This window comes from Cyprinus carpio, chromosome B18, assembly GCF_018340385.1.
Source record: "Cyprinus carpio isolate SPL01 chromosome B18, ASM1834038v1, whole genome shotgun sequence".
Lineage (NCBI taxonomy): Eukaryota > Metazoa > Chordata > Actinopteri > Cypriniformes > Cyprinidae > Cyprinus > Cyprinus carpio.
In genome coordinates, this window is record NC_056614.1 from 18,900,901 (window position 1) to 18,927,101 (window position 26,201).

At 34.5% G+C, this 26,201-nt stretch overlaps 1 protein-coding gene across 7 annotated transcripts in view; it reads left to right on the forward strand.

Annotated features, from left to right (window-relative positions):
- The first annotated feature begins 10,294 nt into the window (after positions 1-10,294).
- Positions 10,295-26,201, forward strand: part of LOC109109693 (alpha-1,3-mannosyl-glycoprotein 4-beta-N-acetylglucosaminyltransferase C-like) — a 103,243-nt gene continuing 87,336 nt past the window's right edge. Inside the window, exons 1-3 of one of the 7 annotated variants that reach the window (XM_042744211.1) lie at positions 10,296-10,701; positions 13,610-13,698; positions 15,394-15,423. The gene's annotated coding sequence lies outside the window, so the exon portion shown is untranslated. Of the gene's footprint in view, positions 10,702-13,609; positions 13,699-15,393; positions 15,424-26,201 lie in introns of all 7 variants that reach the window. The other 6 variants (XM_042744215.1, XM_042744212.1, XM_042744214.1 and 3 more) reach the window with 6 other exon arrangements.

The window sequence follows — 26,201 nt, forward strand, 5'->3', positions numbered from 1 at the left end:
AGTAAATATACTAACTTGAGGATTGTAGAAGATGTTTACCACCCTCAAGTAAAACATACCCCTTTACTCATCACAGCAGTGACAAAGAGAGAGAGAGAGAGAGAGAGAGAGGGGGGGGGAGGGAAACACTCTGAGTGGGTAAATGAACATCTAGATTGCTCCTATATGGCTGCCTTCCATAGCTAATGCTTACTTGACCGCCACAGGCATACCACAGTGCTATACCACATTCATCATGTTGACATTTCATGCCAAGTTATGCTATAAAATGCTGGCCATACTTAATCCGTTCGTATATATTAATTTAACAGTACCGGTTAATGTTGGAACAGTGGTTCATTGGGTAGTGCATGTGCTCATGGAAATGCAGGTTTGAATCAGGACTGCATAATGTCCTGAGATCATGAAGATAAAAATCCACTGAAGAAAATAAAAATAAATGATCTGATAATGTCCTACCATCTATGTCATCAAACCAGTGAGCGTAAGATGATGTAAGATGACCCCCATCCCAATAATTAATCTTAATAATAAAACATGTGAGATTTATTCCATCTGAACCAACAATTTCTGGTTATTTATTTATTTATTGTCATTGTATAATTGTGATCTGTAAATTTTATTTTATGTTTGATATTTTTTATGTCTGTTTGTTAATTTGTAGACATTGTAGACGTTTTGATATGTACTTTATTTATTATATTGTTACTGGTCTTTTATTATTTAGCTGAATAATTATCATAATTCATGGTTATTGTTTAATATGTCTATGAGATACACATTTTAATCATCTTTATTTTTTATAATGAACCTTTGGAATCTTTCATTCCGAATTCTTAGTCTGTTGCTACTGTAAAACACCGTCCAATAAAAACACATATTTATATGCAGTTCATTGAATTATGTGTAATTCAGATGTGTCTCTTTGATTGGGATTTGTCTAACAGTTTTCAAATAATAATTCAAGCTAAATTCCTTACTAAGTCATCAAAATGCACACATTTATTTAAAATATTTAATTTAGAATTTTACATTAATAACACTTTTTTCTTTACGAAAATAAATAAATAAATTACATTAAAGATCATTATAAGTGTATTTAGCATGTTCTGTAAAGATTGCATATGACAGCTGGGATTTGTTTATCCCAAGTGACCTGTAGGTTACCATGAATAATGAAGATATTGGAAATGTCTAATATTAACTCTAGAAAATGTAATAATTATTAAACTATATAATAAAAAAAGTAAATGCTACCCCACATTACTTTACATTTTAAAATAGGACCTATTTAGTAGTCCATTGCAGCAATAATGTCAAATGATACCCACTAATTTCTGTGAAACCGAGAATATTTTGTCTTCATGAAAAATACAAAAATGTGACACAAATATTCAATCAGGCTTTGAACAGTATACACAGTCTTTGTATGGGTCATGTATCACAAAGCTCTCAAAGCTGTTCATAGCTGATAGAGAGATTTTAATTACTTTCCGTGTGTTTAATTAGGTCTGTTTGTTTGGATTCAGCTTTGAGAAGACGAAACAAAAGATAGTGCTGGAATTCATCAGAAAGAAATGCAATTTTTCATGTTTGGGGGGGAAATGGGTATAGTGGCTTTGGAATAACATGAAGGAAATTTCTATCAGACTTTCTGCCTATCGCCATCAACCTTTCAAGGGCAAAACTCCCATCGTCATCTTGCTACCTAACTCTGCATGGAAGAAAACAATAGAGTTCAAAGTCAGCTATCATCCTGGGTGAGTCCCATCCATCATGCAAGAACACATGTGACGTCCACTTTACTCCATTTCCTCTTGACTGAGCTCTGTCTGTGCACTGGCTTTTATTAGATCAAGATCATGTTAGAGCAGTGGTTCTTAACAAATTTTATGCATCAAATTGCGACCCAACATAGTACCAACATTTATTAAGCATTCAAAAGAACACTAAATTGAATTGAAATCAGACGCTGAAATGTACTTCCATGAACAGAATAGGCCCAAATAATATGATAAATTATTATGATTTTGGCCATTATTAATGCATAAACAACAGCAGAAGTGTGATTTTTACCAGCCTAGCACACAGGACAAACACTGCATTAGTATTAGCCATATTACCAAGTGACAGATGAATTTGACGTCAACAACGAAAGATATCAGAAGTTGGTGAGCCTATATTACTTTTGGTATCTTCACAGTTGCTCTTTTACATTTAGTATTGTTTTTCACCTCAGAACAGATTCTAGTTGAGTGCGACAGTGATACAGCAGTGAAAGTCTTTCACGGGATTTATTTAATCTAATATCAGTTCATAGCATCAACATAGACAGAAATATTTGCATAATAGGGCTATGTATACTAGTAAGGAATTAGGAATGTGTATCACAAGAGATGGTTTAAATCCTATAACAAAGCACAACAATCTTGAATGAGACCTGAAAAAATCAGCTTAATAATATCCCGTTCTGTTAGCTATAGGAGAGAAATACATAAATGTGAATCACAGACAAATATACTCAGTTTCCCATGTTTGTTTGTCTCCTCACTGTCCCTTTAGCAGGCCACATACACAGCAGGCAGAGCAAACACTGTCTCTTCCTTTTAACTTCAAAACACCTTACTTCAAAAAGAGAAAGAGTGAAAGGAAAAAATGCCATTTCAGGTTATTTCTGTAAAGATGCTGATACGCATCTCTTTTCTGAGTCTCAGTGAGTCTGTCATGTGAAAAATAGAGAGAAGCAGGGGAAGTTTTGTTTTGATATCTGTAATATTTTTTGGAATTTGAGGAAGATAGCAAAAGAACTTGAGACAGTGCATAATGTTATGTAAATAATGGCCAATCCCCAGAACAGCCACACTGTTGTTGTATACATTTAACTTCACCACAAGTGGGGGAAAAAAACCAACAACGTGCAGAGCATTTTTTAAGGAATCAAAACAGCATGGATGTGAGTATGATACTGTTTTTATAATACCAAGGGGATAAAAATATGTGGCTTTGTTTATGATACTGTTTCTATAAAACAGTCTTTAATTTTGAGATGTTTTTGTTGAGTGAGTTTTTTTGTTACTTTTTCTTATTTTTTTTGCACATTTTATTTTTTTTTGATTTAATTAGTTAATTTATGGATTTTTTGATCTTATTCATTTTTTTTTGTGTATTTAGGTTTTGTTTATTTTTATTTTTCTGTGTTTCTCTTTTTTTTTTTTTTTTTGATTGATACAATGGAATTTTTGTTTTGTTTCTGAATAAGCATTTTTGGACAAATTATCATTTTTCAGTGACTCATTTGTTTATGTATCATTGTTTTTAAATGATTCTATTAAATAATTCACTCATTAAGACAGTCACTCTTCGTATGTAACTTGCAAGTCAAATTTCCACCAAATGCAGTGAAAACTTAGCTCAAACTTGTTTTGTTCTTGATTGAACAAAAACAATGTCATTTTCATTAAATTCACAATGACAACATTTTTTCTTACAATGAAAAATAGTGATATGCGAGTAAAATTCAGAGTACTGATTTCAGAATGCCAACCAGTTAGATAAAATTGCAAAGGGTTTCTCCAAGAGAGTAGAAACTTAATGACAACAGGGATTTCTGGCAGTTAAGACAATTAGTTCATTTGATTTACATTGCTGCAGAATGTGGATTACTGGAGTGCACAGATGGGCATGCTGAATTGGCTTGGGCAACGTGGAGTTGAGTCAAGGAACTCAGACAAACAAATATCTGGCATGAAATCCTGTCCCTGTTGGCAGGAGAGATAAAGTGAGACAAAATAATTCTGATAGTTAGCTTGTTGTTATAAGTGAGAATGTTATGTGAGTTCACTTTAAAATGTATAAAGCAGCATTCTATCCCATTAGAGACAAACCCTATTTACAGATGTTTCACCTTCATCATCCTCACCATATAGAATCTCCCAAAAATCTCACCATATAGCATCCCCGTTTAATTAATGCTAGAGAATAAAACTTGTGTGCTTACTTGGCACTTAACACGCGTTTGAACTCGGGGGTTGGGAGTGATCCATATAATGACAAGCAAATGACAGTTCCAAGTCTCTCCTCCACGATTCAATGCAAATGCATTCAGAGAGCATATCAACCTCAAAGGACAAGCGTAAACACTTTAAGAGCGTATCGATCTCCCCGTGTCACTGGATTTAATAGGCTTTGTGTTTCTTACCAAATCCTGAAAATTTCTACCTTCATCTTCAAGCCCGCAGAGAGCAGGGTTAGATAAACCCAAATCAATGTGACCTAGCACACTCAAATTTTTTTTAGACCTACTGTAGATAACGATGATGATTCTGTGAACTCTGTGGTGTACCACCAAGTAGAAATAATTCGCAGTAAAAGCTATAACCTCTTTAAAGCAGTTAAGTGCCTATAAATATACTGCGGTTGTTCACAAGCTAAAACATCCAATAAGGCTGTGTTACAACTCCCCCAATTAAATCCAGCATGAGATCTGTTTCACACTCTGTGACATTTTTAGAGAATACACACTGACAGACAGTAACATCAGTGAGGTGTCTTGATTGCTGTATAACTGTGATTAGAAAACAAGGTTTTCCTTGTAAAGTTGGTAAAAACACTCTCTCTCACTCCCTAAAAGGTGTGTTTTCACTGCATTACTAATTTAAAGCCTCACAGCTGCCCTGACTAGGTGAAAATGAAGATCTGCATCACCTATCTGCTCATCAAATGAACAACCCCATTTGTCAGGAAATAATGTATTACCCAAGCTCACTGGAAAAACATGCATCTGCCAAAAAGTTTGGAAACTCCAAAACTATGCTGTAACACAATTCACTGCAGTTTTCTGAAACCATTTCACACAAATTATGGTAACAGGTAGATTATCAAGTAATGAGGACTAAATTCCTGCACAGTACTGTTATTTCCATTACACACTTTTACCATATTGCATGATTTGTAAAGTAATACATTTTCAAATTTGCATCACATATCCGTCTTCATATGTATGGCTTTTCCAGTGTAAACTTGCTCTGTAGCTCACCTGGTACAGCATTGCACTAATGATGCAGAGTCCTGTAAAACACATAAGTACTAGAAAAAAATAAAAAATAAATTAAAAATTCTCAATGCCTTGTAAAAACAAGGTAAAATGACGTAGTTGCTAGTGAAAATTAATTTTGATCTCATTTTTGGTTATTTTTAGGGTAAGGTTTAGTGTAGGTTTTATGTTGTTTTAAAATGTGAAAAGCATTGACTTTTTAGTGCTGCTCATCGGCATTTACTGAACTGCCATGATATGTGCATGAACCACCGTAATAAAATATTGGCATGGTAGTGTATATCTTTTTCGAGGACAAATGCACTTGCTTTTTAGCACCACCAACTTCACATTTAATTTTGGAACTGCCATGAAATGTGCAAAAAGTTATGTTATAATTATATTTAATTATTATGTTTTAATATGTCATTTGCCCTTTCTTTGTAATTCTTTGTGAATTTTACTGGTGATTTCTGAATGAAAAATGTTTTAAAATACACCCTTTTTTTTCAGTGCAATTACGGTACACATTGTAACATGATATTTCCTCTATCCAGCTGTGCTTCTGTGCACAGTATTGCTGTGAGTAATCAATATGAGCTGCATATCTCAAATAAAATAGCCCTCTAGTGGGATACACTCACCACTGTAGATTTTATGCTCTTAGAGATTTATAATGTATTCATTAGCTTTCTAAATATGCTGGGAAATTCTGCCCAGACAGGCGTATACACACACACACATACCCTTGGGACCATGAGCTCATTGGGTTTGTTGTCAGGGAATGTTGTGGACTATAGAGCATCAATGACAAACTCCTAGATGAAGTACAGTTGAGTGGTAAAACCTCTTGGATGGTCCTGTTATAGCACATATTCACACTCTTTTCAATGGTTTCCCTCTGGGATCAATTCTTTCTGGTTCTTTGACTCTGTTAAGGTTGCCAGTGATGTGTTGAAAGGGCTTTTCAACCTCTGCTTCTTGTTAATTTTAGTAGCAGTTTGTATTTTCCTTTTGAGTTGCAGACATATCTGTACCTGAACTTTATAGCTACACTGTCTTGTAGAACATTCTGGAGTATAAAGTGAATCTTTTTTATATAACAACACATAAACTATGAGCTCATCAGAAAATAAAGCAGTGTCATCCTTCAGGAAGTGCACATATTTTTTTTAGCTGTATTACAGGACAAATGGAGTAAACTGAATAAATTTTACACTGACACTGTACTTGATTTGCTATAGATAGATAGCCACACATTTGTAAGACAAATAGAATGTAAACATTACTCATGAGTTGTCATAGATGATTATAATGTCATATAGACAGCGGTACTCACTTTTGTTCAGTTAATCTGTAAAAATTAGGAGACAAACACATTTTAAAGAAAATTAACACTTCTAAACTTTTTTTGTTGAAACAGTTTTCACAAGTACCATTCAGATAATTTAATATGAATCAGTTTTAATTTTAATTTTTTTGTTTGTTTGTTTTCATTTTAGGTTTAGATAAAGTGTAGCATATACTTATTATAATATCAGCTTTTACTTATTATATCAGTCTCCCTGTTATGGTCTTAAGGAACATTTCCAAAGCAGTTTTGCACAGGTCTGGTTGTGTTTGTTTTGACAGCAGCACGGTTATTGGATGTCAAAGAATTTGTCCTTTGCCTTCCACTCACTCTGCAATTTGTATGCATTGCACAAATAGGCCAATTATCTTCATACCCATGATTCCATCACAACCTTCGACCCCAACCTTCCCGACATCCATTCTCCGCTGTGGGTGACGCTCAAAAAATACAGGGTGGAATGGGAGCAGGACACCCTGCACTGTGGTCACAGTCATAAAATTTTTGTCTTCATCAACACTGAAACTAATTTGGAGTGCATGGAGTAAATGAAGGAAATTATCTGCACAAGCAGATGATGGATGTGCTTTTCCCAAATTAAACTTCAGTTCAACCATTTTAGTATTTGGTTTACATAATTGGAAAGCAAATAGCAAATTCAGTAGAATGACAATGGAAAAGACAATATCAAGACAGTGGTTACAGATCATTAAGTATTTAGATTGAAATTGCAAAACTGAACAAAACATACCTGTGTCAAAAAATTAAAATAGTGATCAAAACCACCCTACTAATAGCACATTGTTCTCAAGCAGAAAAAGAAAATGTTATAAAAATAAATGAACAAACTTTTTTTTCTACTTAAAACCCCACTGGGTTTAATCAGAATTGGGTTTATATTCTCATGGGACAAATATACTTTGAACATAGTCTTGTGGGAGAATACAAGCCATTTTACTTCCCTGAGTGTTCTTAAGCAAGTAGAGGTTCAAACAGATTTTTTTTCTGTAGCTTTCTGGACAAATATAAACCAAATCAAGACAACATCAAACAAACAAACAGCAAAGTTTTGCTAAAAACTCTTGGAAAGGGAACGTGGAATTGGAATGTGGCTTTGAAGCTGATAAAAGATTGTCATAAAAAGACTGTTTATTTTCATGAACTGATAAAAGGTGCCTAAAACGAGAGAAAATATTTAGGGCAAAGCATACTTTCCATATTAAAATGACTACGGTTGTTTCTGAATTCCCCTACTTTCAGATTATGTACTTGAATTTGAACTTCACTGTTCACTGTTGTAATACATTCTTTAGGTATGTAGTATAAAAGCAATTTACTCTGGTGTTGTTAAATAAGTACAATTTAGCAACAAGGTACAATTTTCTGCTCGGCTCATAGTTTTCCGGCATTTAAAAAAAATTATAAAAATAAATAGAATCTGACAGCTTCTCTGCACCTTATGGGGAGCAATGGTTGCACACTTCAGAATCTCCACAGATGCTGATGTGTCAACCAGGTATTTTTTGTCTGTTTCATAAATACTGCATACCCTACTCATTTGGTGTTATCTTTTTGCATATTATATAGGAAGGAAATAAACATCTTTTGAACAAAATTGACCTTTCACCTCTGTATCTTTTAGACGACAGGCTATTTTTGGCTATTAGTTTAAACTCATTAGTTCTATGGAGGTTGAATCATGCACACATGCAGTACATTCTTCATGTAGTCCTTGATGTGCCCAGACTGTAGAGACATTCAGTTCAGCTGAAGTTTTAGGTTTGAGGGAGCATGATTAAGGTTCCTCATTCAGAGAGATCTTTGATTCACACTGATGACAATGTGATAGCCTGTGGAAATGAATAGTTCTGGCCAAGAATAAAACTGATCTGTTGATTAGATATTTTGGTGGACGCATTCCAAATGAGGCTGTAAGAGGGAAAAAGACAGGACTTTGCAAGGGTGGCCAGTACATTTTGTGATTCACCTGTTGAAATGCAATAGTCCAGAGGCAGAGGGTGAAACAGGGAGTACATTGACACTACATCTGTGTAATCAAATTAGTTTTCAGTTTCTTTATATTATTCCTATTATGATTTCAGAGCATGACAATGTTTATTATATAACACAGAAGGTTATCACTGAGATGTTATAATGCATTATCACAATGAGGTCATTATGCAAATGAATTGTCACAATGTACTGTAATATTTTAAAATGCTATGAGCCGACAAAACCCAGTTGTACTAAATAAAACCATTTCATTTGCTAATTGTTTATGGCTGTCCATTACTGAGATTAATTATTAGATGCACAGTAGTCTCATGTAGCCAGATCCATATTTTGGCCATGAACCACTCACATAGACAGGAAAAGTGGTTTGTATTGTTCATGGATGTCATTTAAGGGCAAAGTTATCTGAGATATGTTATACTACAGTAGTGTGGAAAAATTCAATTAAATAATAGCTTCAAAAGCTTCAAACATTTCTTTCAAAAAGATTTAATGTCACTAACCTTGCAAACTTTGGCAAATGCAATGATCATTTTATTCTGTGCTTCTGTGCTAAATGAATAGTTCACAAGAAATTACAATTTGCTGAAACTTTTCTCACCCTCAGACCTTCCGAGATGTGAGCTTGCCTCTCCATCCATCATTTAGCATTTCATCTCTTGCTCACCAATGGATCAACTGCAGTGAATGGGGGCCGTCAGAATGAGAGTCCCAACAGCTGATAAAAATTATTCCACAAAGAATTTACATGACTTCAGTCCATCAATGAAATATCATTATGATGTTTTTAACTTCAAACCATTGCAAAAATATCATGAGTCCTCTATCCATAATACAGCTTTCCCCAAAAAAAAAAGTTGTCTCGCCTGAATCAGGGGAGAAATATGAACAGATAAAACACTGTTTATAAGTGGAAACAATCCCAAACAGTTGGATGTTAATGTGAGGAGGCAACAGGGGATGGACTTTTTCACTGGAGGAAGCATTATTATGACTCATATTTTGGCCAGAAGCAACTGTTTGAAGTTAAAACATATTAATGATGGATTTGCTTCTAACAAACATGCAGCTTTTTGCTTCACAATACATTAATGGATTGACTGGAGTCGTGTCGATTGTTTGTGAATTGTTGTGATGCTTCTATTAGCTCTTTAGACTCTCCTTCTGATGGCACCCATTCTCTGTATGTGATGTAATGCTAAATTTGTTCTGATAAAAAACAAGGTTATCTGCATCTTGGATGAGTACATTTTCATATTTTGGGTGGGGGGGGGGTTCCTTCAGTTAAACAAAGACGTAGGCTATTTCATTTGACAGAGAACATGAAATACTCTATTGAATTCCTTCAAGTCGGGAATCTTGGTGTCATTTTGGAATGAGATCTTAATTTCAGTAGCCATTGAACTCATCTGTAAAATATAACAAAATTAGAAGCTTTATATCCAAACAAGACTGAGAAAAACGAATTCACGCAATCATCACCAGCAGGTGGACTACTGCAACGAGCTCTTTTTGAAGCCTTCCCAGAAAGACCATTAGACATCTGCAGTTCACAAAATACTGCTGCCAGCCAAGATTCTGACCAGAAAAAAAAAGAAAACGAAAAAAAAAAAAAACTTTAAGAAAAAAAAAAAAAAAAAAAATATTTTTATGTAGATTATAAATTTGTTGTTTGTTAAAATACACCATAAATTATTAAAATATGTTATACATATAAGTATGCATATATTTAAATATATGTTTCTAAAATACTAAATAAAATACTGAATTACCGCCTATGAATCCTTGCCTCACCTTTGTAATTAATAGCAAGCTTGCTGTCATGTCACTGGCTGTGTCGATTGACCAGTCTGTTATTTTTATCGTTTCGCCGTCTTTCTAGCAGGCTCATCACATTGAGTGACTGCTCTAGGCTGTCTCGGGTCGCACCACGATCTTGCATCTCGGCGGCTGCGCTCACATCCTCAGTCGGCATGAGAGGAAGGACACGGCGGCTGCGGAGAACCGACTGCGCCGCGATAATTACAACCAGATTTCTACCAATGTAGTCAACAGCACCGGAATCCGGGTTGTATGTTTAAATTAACACGGGGCAGACAACGTGGCTGGAAAGGGAGTCTGCAAAGACGTCAGACTATCTAGTGAACTGCCTACATAGACAGCTTTTTTGACATCACACCGCGTTCGTGCGCGCTCCGGGCAGCATTCATTCACTGTCGCTGTCCACACACACATGTACAGTATGTGTGAACGTGAGAAGAAGTTGAAGATGCCACTCTGAATCATCTGGGCGCTTGGATCGACGGTAAGAGCACGTATTTATTATGGGGGAATTCAAATACTGTTACCAACTTGATTTTGTTAAGAAGCATATAGGGACTCGCACCTGTGCATTCAGCCTCTTCCTATCAAAACAATCTTCCACATTCTCCGTCGTTTTGCACGGGTCTGTGTTATGTTTCAAGCCCAAAGCCTCAAAGTTGTCAGATGTCTTTTCCTCTGCCCGCTGTTGACATCTGGGGTATTTTAAGAGAAATAATTGGTGACTCAACTGGCATAAAGTAAGGACAGATATAACCTACATGTGTCATATTGCCCTTAAGGCACTGAAAGCTTGGTATGGCTGTAATGCTGGGTGAGATTTATTTAGAGAACGTGAACTTTATGGAACGTTGTGGCTTTGTATCCTGCAGTTTATTTGTATTCTTGTGTAGTCTTAAATTCTGGAAAACTCTTTTCTTCTTTGTAGAAACTGAAGGTGGGGTCAAAGAAGCACTTGCTTCAGTCATGGATGTTTTAGACAATTTCAGACAAACATCTGGCAGGGAATGATATGCATGTGGCTTTCGCGTGGGTTAGTTTAAGATCTGGCTGAATCAAAGCTAGAATGACTGTTATTTGGGAAGCTGAATCTTTATGCAGTTTTAGAAGTGTCCTGTAGTGTGACCAGGGTCAGAAATGATCCATGGCTTGGGAAAAATGACACCAAAAGTCGCAAATGCCCTAAACATTTATAATATGGGGCAAAAGTATTTTATATATTTAATGATATCCTTTTCTCTTATAGTTTCGGTCTCAGAGTAACCTGTAATTGCCACAAAGGTGAAGAATGTAAATTTGATGAAAGATAAGAAATATAAATATAAAAATTAATAATATAAAAATAATATAAAATTAAATTATATAAAATATTTAAAACAAACAATGAATAGATAATAATCTAAAATAATAATGTGTTCCACGGGGCAAATATTGATCTTAATATAAAAGCAAAATTCTGACACTGTATGTGAAATAGCATAATTCAATTAAAGCTGATTTAAACAAAGATTTCTCAGCTCGTGTAATACAGTGTTCATGACCATATTAATTAAGATTCTACGTAGAATAAATGTACTTTTCATAAGTTCATTTTTCATACTGCAAGACCATTTAAAATGAACTAGTAACAGGGTATAAGAGGACTTTCTGTTACACACATGTACATTTTAACTTTAAATTTTGATGTTGAATAAAAATAAATATATGGAGATTTTATATGTGAGCCATCCAATTACAGTCTTGAAAGAGTATGAGCATTTTTATACGGTAAACCCAGCTTTCACAATATGTAGTTAATGCCCTGTCATAACCTCAGAGCAGCATCTGTAATACTTTGAGCCATTTGGACCAGTAGTTCCTCCCCTAGTGGGGTAAATCATTCATTGCAACAGATATAATCTTTCTGTGAAGGCTTTCTATATTTGATGAAATTCAAGAGATCTCATATCAGGTGTCAGGTATTCTTTTTATTAAAAGTTCAGTGTTTTTATAGTCTTCATTCAATACTTTTATATTATATTACGCTACATGATGTAAGGTAAGTCGTTATTGTACAATTTTTAGTTGAACATTGACCTTTATATCTTATCATAAAAAGCTGAAATGTTTATTAAGATGTTATGATTAGTTAGAAAACCACAGCACTGTGATAAATGGATATCATTAAAAGAACAGATGGGGCTTGCGAGATATGTCTTCTACCGTCTCCCTATTCTGTCCTCAGTACTTTTGACCTGTGGGCAGTGTTACCGATTCAGACATAAAGCAGCACTCCATGCACTTTAGATTGGGAACCAGTGCCCATGTTTAATGCATCTCTATGCTCCTAGACTGTTGAATGTGGAGAAGTGTCTCAGAGAGAGAGAGAACATTTCTAATGAGAATAGTATTTTAGATGCAGTAAAGCCCTTTTGTGAGAGGAAAAGTCTCAGAGAGACTGAGATTATATAAAAGAAGGGTTTACCGAGGGAACGAATCCCTCCGTATATTTTACTTAGCTCAGTATAGCTCACTTTTGACTATCAAATCTACAAAGCCTTCATTAATAGTATATAGTGATGTTCTGTACCCAATTGTATCTTTTCATTTTTTTTTTTTCAGATGGATAACATTTAGAAGTCAAATTAAAGAGGATGACATTATCAACAAATGATTTTGGATGTGTAACTGACAGTCTATTTTGTCCAGTATTTGGAAAACTTGATGTATTATAAGGTTGCAGGAACTTGCAGGTTATTCATAGCAATGTAACATTCAAAGCCCTTTGAGGATAAATAAACCATTTATATTTCATACACACTTCTGTGTTAAACTCAGGACCTTGACTGTAAGTTTTGTATTTAAACCTTTAATCATAGAGAATCTGCAAACATAGTTATCAGGATGCTTTTATATTGCTACTGCTGCTTATTTTGGCTGAGAGGAAAAGTTGCAGAAATTGTGTATGATTACCTTATAGCAAAGTTCAACACTAATTGTACCGTCGGGACTCCTGAGGGAGATTTAATAAACTGCTTTTCACACAGTGAGGGGGACCCACAGCAGCACTTGGCATTAGTGTTTCTCCAAAGGCTAAAGTTGCAACATCCCGCTTATCAACTCATGAGTGTCTTTTCATGAGCGAGTGAGCCAAGTCAGATATAAAGAGCGTGGGCCGGCATTATTCAACAGACAATTACACGCATTCCGAAAGCTAGAATCCCAACATCCAGCCATGATCCTGCTGAGGTAAATGGTAATTAGCTGTCCTATTTTAATCCACTATAGATGTGCTCTGACATGAGGATGCTAGGCTTTGACTGTGGCAGAGGATTAAGGTGCCCGTGAATAAGTGTAGCAGGTGGGAAAGGTGTGTCAACGTTTTCTCACCCCACTCTCATGTGTATCCACAGTTTCCATCGCTGTTCTAGAGCTGACCTCTGATTGGGCACTTCAGTGCTTAGAACGCTCACCCTGAACAGCTGTTATCCTGCGAATAAAGGTGCGGTCACACTGGCTTTAAGCATGCTGAGTCTCCCTGCACCAATTAATGGCAACTGGTGTTTAAAATAACTAAGAAAATAACTAATAATAATAATAATTCAAATGTGAAATATAGCAGCAGGGTTAGATGCCATAAGATGCCATGCTTTAGGACTTCTGTATCATAAATGATATATATGATATCACTATATCATTTTTATTAACATTATTGTTATTAATATTATATTAGTTATATGTATGATTTAATAATATGCATAATATTTGTAATACTATTTCTGATTAGTATATTATTATTATTATTATTATTATTATTATTAATAATAATAATAATAATAATAATAATAATAATAATAATAATACTATGACAAAATGCATCCGATTGCATTTTTTCTGCAGCAAGTATCAACAACAGGATTTGATGTTATGCTTCTGTTTTAAATAAATAATATATGACAAAAACTGTAAGTATGCAATGATTGTTATCATTGTTGTTAGTGTTGTTATTATTATTAATTATATATTTTATTAATTATATAATACATAATATGTGATCAACAAAACTCAGCAAAATACCATACTCCACATTAGCTTGCATTTATGCTCTATAGCATTTGCATGCATATAAAAGAAAAAGAACAGAGCACAAAGTCAAGTGTCACTGCAACTTTACCCTTACAGACCACAAATGCTGGTTATTATTCAATGAGGCCTGACTTAAACCTGGATGTGAACTGTTTTCTGTTTAAGATTGTGACTTAACAAGGTTAAGGTGTTGCTTGGGTGCATTGAGTTCAGTTGAAAGACTTCTGATGTGATGCATGTGCAGGCGCTAATTGTGTCTGTCTTCCACTCTGTGAAAGGTGAAATTACTCTCAGGACAGGTGAATTTAATTTTCCTCGCATGGGGAGGAAGAAGCAGGGTTTTGGCTCGGTGGTTTTGATGAATGCAGGCTGAGAGAGGGCGAGGAACAGGCAGAGTCACTGAATAGTCATAAGAGGAGGAAAGTGGGAGGAATCTAGGCCATCTGTTAGAGTTAGCAAGTGATATTTTGTGGGCAACAAAATGACGTCGTTCAAACGCACAAACAGGCTTTGTTGTGAAACTTGACGCCAAAGCCTGATTTGTTAGAGTCAGAGAGGTGCTTTGGCTTTCTCTCTGCTTTAGATATTTAAGACAAAGCTCATATTTAAGCCAAGTAACATGCCAAGTAACATTTTTTCTGTCTAAAAAATCCAAGCATACAATCAGAAGCTTTATATGCTGACATTATAATGTATGACAGATGGATAATTTTTGCTTTTGAATAAATAAGTCCTCATTTTAATATAAGATATGGGGACGGTTACACCAGCCATGCATAAGTTAGCCTAGCTGTAGCTGCACCATTAAACTTAGATCAGTAATACTGGTTGATAGACCAATTGGATTAAATGTGATTGATTTCAATCATTTAGACCTTGTAAAAACTACAGTATTTTTTACATTTCATGAGACAACACTGTGAATGAATAACTGACTTACCAATCTAAACAGTGCACTTTCTTCTCTAAATTAAAACAAATAGACTTCAGTTTCTCCAGTATTTGTTTATTGCCTGGTTTAATTTTAGATACAGCTCCTGAATATTTATTATTTACATATTTAACAGCATCAATATTTAAACTGACTTTTCAACACTACTTTTGTTTGCAGGTTTGAAGGCTGCTTATTGGATGAATAAAGGTAAACATCAAATTATGCATCTACATGTTACTGTTTTTATAGAGCTTATGACCTAATAAATAGGTCTTGCTGTAGGAACAAATGGTGCAGGCAAATTATGTATAGGTTAGCTGCAAATTAAGTAGCTGCTAAGAAAGCAGTATGGTACAGTGATGTTGTGTTTACAAGTGTTAATTTCTTTAGTTGTTTTGTTGTAGTCTGAAAAATGTGTTCTTTGTTATTATGTTATACATTGTTATTGCTTCTTGAGCATGGGTAATAATTAAAACCTTGATTATTTTGTTAATCATAATTATCTTGTTTTCAGAGTTGAATGCCAACACAAGGGGCAATTATTAAATGATGGTAATGTTTATTTTATTAGTGTAAGATAATTAATCGTTTTGCACATTAGGGGCTCTTGATTAGATACAATGAGATTATATGAGTTAGATTAGAAGTCAGATACTCTCGGCTGTAAAGTAAGACAATGGAGAAGTGAGGTGGGTGGTATAATTTTAACTTGATTTTTTAAACCACATGCTCACTGATAATAGATTATAATATTTTATGCGAGGTTCAATGTTACAAAATAAGGCAGGAAATAAGTTTTATTAAAATGTATGTTTTGTTTTTCATTAGCATTTGAATGGTGATCATAGGTGGTTTGTAGTATGTGCTGCAGAGGAAAAAGACTGCCAGTTGTTTTGGTCAAGTGCTGTAGCATCGTGCTTTAGGTGACTCATTGTATCTGACTCATCAGTGTGACTTATTTTGTGCTGCTCATTTGAGTGACAAGACATGACGTCCATCTGTTACTGGCTCATTTGCTACAGGATAATAATATCAAATCAACAATCCTTGGTTGGCTGGTTATATGCATGTAACTGTTTGGTGGCACTGATATACTGTTTGTTGTAACTTTCAGTTTTGTTTATTTATTTATTTTTTATTTTTTTACATATGGGTCAGGGGGAAAATATGCAGTTTTGTTAACACTTTACAATAATATCTTCAAAATAAATTTTTCTTTTCTTAAAGGAATAGTTCAATTAAAAATGAAAATGTGCCGAAAATTTACTTGCCTTCAGGCCATCAAAGGTGTAGGTAATAGGGGTGTGACGAGATCCGATGTGTCTCGTGAGAAGGTAATGATATCCTCATGCAGACCTTTCAGATATATTTGCATTACACTGGCCCTTTCACCAGTGGTATGTAATGTAAGGTATGTAAGATATTATGTTCACATCAGGCAAGTGGCCACATGATAAGTGGGAAAATTATGCAGTAAAGTCTTTATCCAGTCTGTATTCACAGTTTAACAGGGAATGTCAAGTAATTTCTCAAATTTTGAATTAATTAACCAAAAGCAGGTCATTACACTTAAATCAAGTCACGATATGGACTAGTATCTGTAAATATAAAGCCGCAAAAGTCGATTTAAATATGAATCCTGCATGTTCTGCCTGTCTCTGTTAATGAATGGAACAGACGCGTGGTTAGCGTGGTTATAGGGAAGCATGGGTGATGATTCGTGGTGTTTTCGGTGTTTTCAGTATATGTAGTTGTGGATGTATGAGGATGTATAAACATGTACACTTATTTAGAATTTTTGAGTTTTTTACCTAGTAAAACTAGCATCATATCACACATACACAGGACTGTAAAGGTATTCACGGCAACCCGTCAAAATAAAAGCCCAGTTTGAAATACCAACAACAGAATGTACACAGCCTATACTACTACTACTATTACTACTACTAAAATGAAACAAACCTTATTTTAAAGGAATACTCACACAACATTTCTTCCATGTTTTAATTTTAATAGTAAATCCCCTTTGTTTGCCAAAAAAGAAAGTTTTCTTAATTTTCAATAATTAAATGATAAATGATGAAATTAATGTTTTATGCCTTTATTTGATAAAAAGAAAAATGTAAATACACAACACAGAATTTTTGAGGGAAAAAAATTCATAAGGCTACTTTAAGAAAAATTAAAATTAATCAATTAAGTTGTTTTTGCATTCAAATAGTTAGACATGCTAAAACATGTAATTTGGTAACAATAAAAAATAAAAAATAATATGGTGAGAATAAAACATTTCATAGGGCCCTAAACATGTAATTTTTGTTAAAATTTTAATAAATTGTTCTGAAAATGTATATACTATTAAAAAGGAGTTGAGAAAAATTAAATGGAAAAAAAAAATTCTTTTTTTTTATTGAAGTGGAAATCAGTTTACTAAATAATAAACTTGACTGACTGCTGCTTTAAATGGATATTATTTGTGTTTATTATTTATTTTTATGTATACTATATAATTTTGTGCAATTACTTGCCTGTCAGTTGAGTTTGTGGCAAAACATTTTACAGTGTTTACATGTTGTTTATACCTGCATACAATTTATTAAAATAGATATTTAATTTCATAAAGTACAATTTGATTTCAAAATGCACCAACATTTTTTTGCATTTTGTGTTTTTCAGTTCAATAAAAGACATTTTTCCCCCTATATATTTCATCATTGAGGATTTCTTTTAAAAAGTCTTAAAATCTTGTCTCGTTCTCGTGAACCCAGTCTCGTGTCTCATCTCGTCTTGTGGGATAAGTGTCTTGTCACGCCCCTAGTAGATAAGTTTGTTTCTTTACTGGAACAGATGTATTAATTATATTGTTTGGTTATCGTTGGATCACCTGCAGTGAATGGGTGCTGTCGGAATTAGAGCCAAAATACCATTAATAATCCATAATAATGCTTTCTCTAGTGAAAAAGACCATCACCTGTTGTCCTCTCACATTCAGATCCACTGATATACTTGTTTAGAAGTGTTTTCACTTGTAAATGGTACTTGAGATGAGATGACTTTTTCACTGGAGAAAACATTACAGCTAGAAGATTTTTCGCCCGGAGCAATTGTTTGAAGTTAAAAGCACGATGGATGTGTTTATTTGTTGGGGAAAGTTATGGCCTAGTGGTTAGAGAGTTTGACTCCTAACCCTAAGGTTGTGGCTTTGAGTCTATACCTGCAGTACCATGAATACTTGGCTGTATGTCATGTCACGTTCACTTTAAGAATACACAACTTTTCAATTCACTATATGTTAAGTGATAGACTATCATGTGAATTACTTGTGAATTATTGTGTTTTTATCAGCTGTTTGAACTCTAATTCTGATGGCACCCATTCACTGCAGTCAATGCTAAATTTCTCCAAATCTGTTCTGATGCAGAAACAAATTCATCTACATCTCAGACGTCTTGAGGGAGAATAAAGTGGCACACAAAATTTACATTATAAATCTTGTTTTCATCTCATACATGTCCAAAACTTACAATAAGCATTTCACTTTGTGTCACTCATGTATTCTGCTTGCTACTGTCTATGTTGTTCTTGTTTCAAGATGATTTTGCTTTCAATGCAGTCTGCATCATGTGAAAGGCTTTTATTTGCATGATCAGGAAAAATGTATTCAAACTACAAAAGGTAGCTCATTACAGAGCACATTAATTCCATGCATTACTCTTTCCAGCCTTCAGGGGTTTGGGGTATTGGCACTCACATGAAAGGAAGAGACGAGCATGCTCAGAAGAGCGCTCTCATTTCCAACTCTCCTGCATCCTAACATGTGTGCCTTTAGGTAACAGTCAGCAGAAGAGACACAGCATATCCCCAAGATGTCCTTTCTTTTCCAGTAATACTACTTATCTTGTCAGTGCTAAATTAGTAGCCATATTATGTAGGCTAATGCAATGAAAAATGCTAGTATCTGATTTGTCGCACAGAGACATTTCATTACTATTTCACTGCTATTTCATTACCTTCACAAAAACAAGTTGATGCACACGGACCCGGAGCAGATAGATGGGGACAGTGAAGATTGTAATGTCTGGTAATAGGCAGCCTGTCAGTTCGGAGCCGTCTTCTCAACTCAAAGGAAGCACGCAAAAGTTCTCCATGAAATATGCATCAATCGAAGTGAAAGAAAGAACAAAGGCAAAACTGTGTGTTTGTAGTGGTGGGTGGGTGGGATATTGGAAATGGTTATTTATTGAAGAGCCAACTCTCTGGCAACAGCTGTTCAGATTGCAATGCTTCGGAAATAAATGCATAATCATCCACACTGGTGGAACAACAGAAAAGAGGCAGGATGCATTTTACCTGAAATGAGATCCATGTGTCTCTTTCAAGGCAGATTTATTTTATTAATTTTTTAATGCATATTTACAAAATGTATAGTTTATACAACCGTTCAAAAGTTGGGGGTCAGTTTTTTTTTTTTTTTTTAAGAAATAAATACTGTTATTCAGAAATAATGCATTAAATTGATATAAAATTGACAGTAAGTACATTTAAAATTGTACAAAATATTTATATTTCAAATAAATGACTTTTATGTTCTTTTTTTATATATTTCTTTTCATTAAAGAACCCCCAAAAATTGTTTCCACAAAAATATTAAGCAGCACAATTTTTTTATTTTTATTATTATTTTTTTTTTAACATGATGATAATAAAAAATTTTCTTGAGCATATTAGAAAGGTTTTTTTTTTTTTTTTTACAATTCTAGATCGGGTTCAGCAACTTTTTAGGTATGTGTCCCACCAAGAGTGTATTTATTTTTTGTTTGACTTATTTAATTGATTGATTGTTGATTGCATGCCTAACTATCCTTATCTTTTTATTTAGTTATGAATTGTATGGGCACAAAATATTCAGTGCAGATTTACTTAATTCAAGTAAACTTCACACACACACACACACACACACACACACACACACACACACACACACACACACATACTGGTTATCTTCTTAATGTAGTTTAGTCTCGTTTTTGCAAATCTTTAATATTTCTTGTTCAAATTGGCCCTTCATCTCAAAAAGGTTGCTGACCCCTGTTCTAGACACACATTTGCCGGTGCTTAAATGAATCCTGTGAATTATTGATACCAATTAAGCGCTGGTGTTCAGAAGCCCCATCAGGGTTAATTATAAAATCCACAGGGGCCAGATGAGCACTGTATCTTTAAGACCACATGATGTGCTATAAGAGGAAAGCCAGTGAAGATCAGGGTTTACACACATGTCAGAAAGACAGAAAGAGTGCATTTTAGAGAGAAAGACAGGGGAGAGAGACTGAGAGAAGAGTGTCTGCTCTCTTCAGCAGGCCATTCCCATTATGATGAATGTTTGCTGCACTTTTTTGTGAGCCAATTATCTGCTCCTGTGTGAGTCATGGATATCATTTAGGCAGGTGGGGAGCTCCACACACACACTTACACACAGTCATACAGGAGAGGAAATGGACTGTATGCATTCATGTTCCTGCATTCTGACCATTTTTCACATATTACCCTCACTCTTTTACTCCATCAGTCTTTTTGATACACAAACCACAGCTCTTGGAAACACTTGTCTGTCTCTTGTTCTCTGTGATAAGAGGAATGTTATGGGTTTGCTGTGTGTTCACAGTTCCCCCTTCTGACTTTGTACAGCGTCCTTTCTATTCTCTTTCTCTGTATTGTTTGCTTAAAGGAACAGTACACCCAGAATTAAAATTGTTATAATTTATTCTACCCATAATGTCATTTCAGACCCATATTCTGTTTTTCTGTTGGACACAAAAACTAAATTTTGAAGAGTCAACATGCTGTTATTTTCCATGTATTCTAACACAATTTTGATCACATCTGCCAAGCGGGAAAAAAAACAAAACCTGAAGGTACCATAACTGACTTACGCATTATATTCAGATTCTTCTGAAGGTTTTCACTGAATAACTAAAAATGTGGCCCCTTCTACTTACGTATGCATGTATTTATTTATTTATTTTTAATACAAGTTAGTGAGTGGAATAAAAATGCATACTGTACATTTATGCATTTAGCTGACACTTTTATCCAAAGCAACTTACAAAAGAGCATCAAAAGCAATTTGTTGAAAAACCAAACATATTTGTAATATGCAGTGCCAGGTGTATTATCAAAGAAACAAAAGTTTTTTGTTGTTGTTGTTGTTGTTGTGTGTTTGTGTAAGTGTATTGCTTTAAGGAATACTCACTGAATGAGTATTCTTTAGTCTGGGCCAAATCAGTATTATTTCAGTGTCATTGAGATATTATCATTTTTATTCATATTTTGAATGAGCTTTTATATTTTCTGTTTTCATTTTAATTTTAATTCTTAATTTTTTGTCATTTCGTATGTGTGTGTCTATTTACTGTTTATTTTCTTTCAGATTTAGTTTTTGTTTCTTTAATATATCAAATTAAGCTAAATTAAAATCATGTAACATATTTATGGTTTTAACTTTAGTTTCAGTTTAAGTAACTATAAGCCCTGTGCCAATTCCTGTACATTTCAGCTTCAATTAGGTGTGTATACATGGTGTAACACACATGAAATCGTCCTCATTTTGATAATTATCTTTGGAAAGTTTGAACTTTACTTACTGTTTAGGTACTTTTTCCGCTTTAGGTTGGATGTTTTTAGATGTGTGGTGGTCTGATGCTGGATCAGGGTGTAGCTGATGGCTGTTATCGGAAATCTGGAGAGATTGATGACACCCAGGGCAAAGCGCTGTCTGCGGGGCAGGCCACCACCATAAATCAGTGAGAAGTGGGTTACGCCAGGTCAGCTTTTCTCCACCTGCCACAATTTTCACACATCTCTATTTTACACAGTCTGTTATCATACAGTAAGTGTATGGCTGGACGATAAAGCTAAAACATATACAGTGTCTACCTTATTTTGCAATGCAGAAGCTATTTTCTGTGAATGTGTGAGCTTTTGATTCATTATACAATTTATTCTGTTTATAACAAGAGGAATAATAAAGTGCAGTAAACAGTAAAACCATTTGCGCTACAAACCAGTGTGTTTATGATTATGATAATGAAATAAATTAATATGAGAAGAAATACTAGTTTGCAATATTTCAAGCAGCATAATGAGCTGCTTTATACAGCTAAAAATAACTGGAAGCAAATAACACCAGAAGACCTTCAGTTACAAATGGCACAATTTTACATTAAAGTAAGGTGAATATGTGAATTTTATTTCAACCTTATTCAGTATGTATGTCAATATTTGTATTTTTTTTTTCTGAAGTTGCACAGAAGGATTATTTTTTCCCTTTTCAATGTCATTTCAAAATCAATGCATTGAAATTCAGTAAAAACTGCTTTAAAAATAATCAGTGCATGATTTCCTAGTAAGACTTAACTAATGAACACAAAGAAGAATGTTTAAAATTTTCATTTATGTGCACCAATATAACAATAAACAGCAACTTATATTTTACTAAAATAGTTAAATATGAAAATGCCATTCATCTATTTATTGAAATGGATAGTTTGAACTGATCGGTGCACATTTTTTGGATTTAAACCAAAATAAATGGAGAAATATAAATAAATCATCACAATATTCACAATGTTTACCACCAAAAGTAATAAAATAATAATACCTGCAAAAAAAATATTGCCATCACTACATATCAGCAACTTTTGAAATGGGTTTTCTACATCATTCCTTTGGCCATAGATATTTTAAGACTCATATATTCTTAAACATCTCTATACATATATATATATAAGTATAGGTTGTCGTTTTTCCTCCGTGCAAAGACGTTTTGCAGAAGGGAGTGCAGGGAGTCTTGTTTTCTCTTAATTGGACAGCAGACAGCATGTCTTTGCTAGATACAGTATGTGAGGAATAGTGCTGATCCCTGGGGTTTGTGAGGTCCAGTGTAGCCGATAGTTTGCTTTCTCTAGTGCTGCTAGGCGATGCAGGACTTCACATTCATTATATATTAAAGGCACAGGAACCCTGTTCTGTTCTATTTTGCTAACATGCTCTTAAGTAGTTGTTCTGATGGTTGTCCGGGGAATCCTAAATTTGTACAAAACCTCATCTCATAAAATATGCAGTGCCACAATGTACCTGTGCTACTCCGTACTAATGTGCATTAGAATTATACTAACTCATCTGTTATTGGACTTTATAGATTTGGAAATCTTCATACTAACTGTATCTGGAGCTTTCAGGGAAATGACTAAACTACAATTTCATGCACCATTGGCCATCCATCACGTCTAATTTTAATGGACACACTTTTCTATACGGTCCTGTGCAAATGGCTTTTCAGCATTGAGCGCTAACTAATGTGTATTTTCCAGGCTGTGTACATCTGCTGTAAAATGTAACTTGTGTGGGTGGGTGTGGGGTATGGGGGTCTAAGGCATCTCATAGACAGGTTGATATTTGTCTTTCTGTATAACAGGAAACAGCACAGAGAGTGAAGAGAGCAATGACCTTTCAGTGTCAAATGCTAATTTATCTGCGGTATAAAAAGCTTGTACGGTTGCTGAATGCTGAACATGTAAATGTTAGTGGTTCCCACTGACTGGGGCTGTTTACATGTGGATTAGGTACAGTTCAGTGGCCACTAAGAGCATATTTGCCTCAGCCTCTGGTGTTATTTTTCATTTATTGGTTGCTACAGAATATAAATTGCACATAAACTCCTTGGGTCAGGATATATACTTTCTAAAAATGCCTTTTTATTCACACATTTCCATATAGCCTTTATAAACCGTGTCTATACACTGCAGTGGTCTGTTTTTACTTGCATCTCGCTTTGTATCCTGTCTGTACAGTTATTTACAACTATGCATCTATCAATCTATCTATCTATCTATCTATCTATCTATCTATCTATCTATCTATCTATCTATCTATCTATCTATCTATCTATCTGTCCGTCCGTCCGTCCGTCCGTCCGTCTGTCTGTCTAACATGTTTATGACATTTATATTGCATACAAAATGCCTATCCATCCATTCATCCATCTGTCTGTCTGTGTGTCTGTCTAACATGTTTATGACATTTATATTGCATACAAAATGCCTATCCATCCATTCATCCATCCAAATATAAAGGTTTTTTTTATATAAGTTTTGTTGAATTTTAAGTCTACTTTCTTGCCTTCATATTTGAATTCTGAATCCTATTTGCTGCCTTAATTTAGATTTAATAATACATTTACAATACTTAAATTTTTTGGTTAACTTTTTCTTAAAATTTTGATTTTGGTATTGTAGTGAATTGGTTAGCAACTCTGGGCATTTTTTTTTCTTTACAGTCACGTTTTTGATTCTGTTTATAAAATGAAACAAGTGCAATAATATTTTTTGTGTAATAATTTTAATTTTCTGTATGGATAGCGGCTAGATCACCATGGTGCACTGATTGAAATCATAGCGCAACATTAATATATTGAAACTCACCATTGCATGAATTTAATTATTGTATGAACAGCCATTCTACAGCTCTATTTTATGCATGAATAAGGCTCAGTTTCTTTGAAACAAGTCTTGTTGTATTTGTTATGTGATTCTTTTGGGGCAAGTACATAGCAGTGTAACTCCCAGCTGGATAACCCCAGTTCACCCTGTCTACACAAGTTATCACAGAGGTGTGTGTATGTGAGGAAATGCTTTGTAAGAGTCTTCTGAATTGCACTTGCAGGTTAAAAGTGGTAGGAAATGAAAAATTGTGTGTTTTTAAGCTTTTACATTCACCAAGCTTGCAGATCAATAGACCTGGATTTTTATCAGGTTGTACAATGCATTTGCTGATGTGTAATATATCAGCTGAAACAAACAGCCAGTTTCATTCTCAGCAAACACAGTCTTCATGAGAGGAATATTACTGTTATTGATCCCACTTTCTTGGACATTTGCAAAATACATTTTTTATCTATAGATCTCTTTGGTGCTTGGTAGAAGTTCAAGATTTGCACCTAGTGGGAATCTAGTGTTGTGAAAAACCTTTCTTTCTTTGCATATTTGTATTCTGTTTATTCTTAATTTTACCATACAGGGTGTTTTCGTGAGGCTGCAGGGTCACAAACTGCAAAACACCACTACATTTGGCTACAAACTTCTCTACAGAAGGTGTAGCAGTTTCTTCCGCTCTATTATCTGGTGTACGAGGCTACAGAATTAATGGGCGGGGAATGGGAGGGCCTAGGTGGACCAGAGAGATTAGCTGTAAAATTGACACTGACAAATCTCATACATTATAGCTTCATGGGAGGCAGCCATCGCCACAGGAAGTGTTGGAGGAATTGAGGGGAAAAGTGAATCACTCTGTTAAAGGCCTAAAGTGTCCAGTACCGCAATCACAGAAGTTCATGTTTTCTCTTTTCTCAGTTCCTTTCAACTCATTTTCAACTCACTGAGTCACATTCATGGCAAATAATGTTATGGTTTCACAGGTACACATCTTTATGAAAACAAGGCAGCATTATTCGTATGAGTCATGGCTGCTAAATAAAGCAAATGGGTGGAAGTGTTTTGTTTCTCCATGGATTTGGCTTCTGTTTTTCTCCTGTTTGTGCTTATTATTTTAAACCAGCCTATTTGGGATTTCAAATCTTCTTATTGCATTCTCTAAATTGGTCTTTGGTGTTTGATGTTTGCAGAGGGTGTTTTATAGCTCAAATTATTCAATTATTGAAATTAATGGAGAAAATAGAGTGGATTACTCAACTGCAGAGCAATAGCCTTATGTGACTGAACTCATTTAAGCATTCAGGGTTTTGTTTAAACTTGACTGCTTTCAAGCCCATGAAATTCATAGATGCTGCAAGCTATTAAATAATTCTTTAGTAGAAAGCAAATAAAAACACCATAAATTTGCAGTGGAATGCAGTGGACTAATTATAAAAGTGGTATGATTTGTAAGGTCACGTCTGGAGTCAGAAGTTTACTTACTTGTGGCATTTT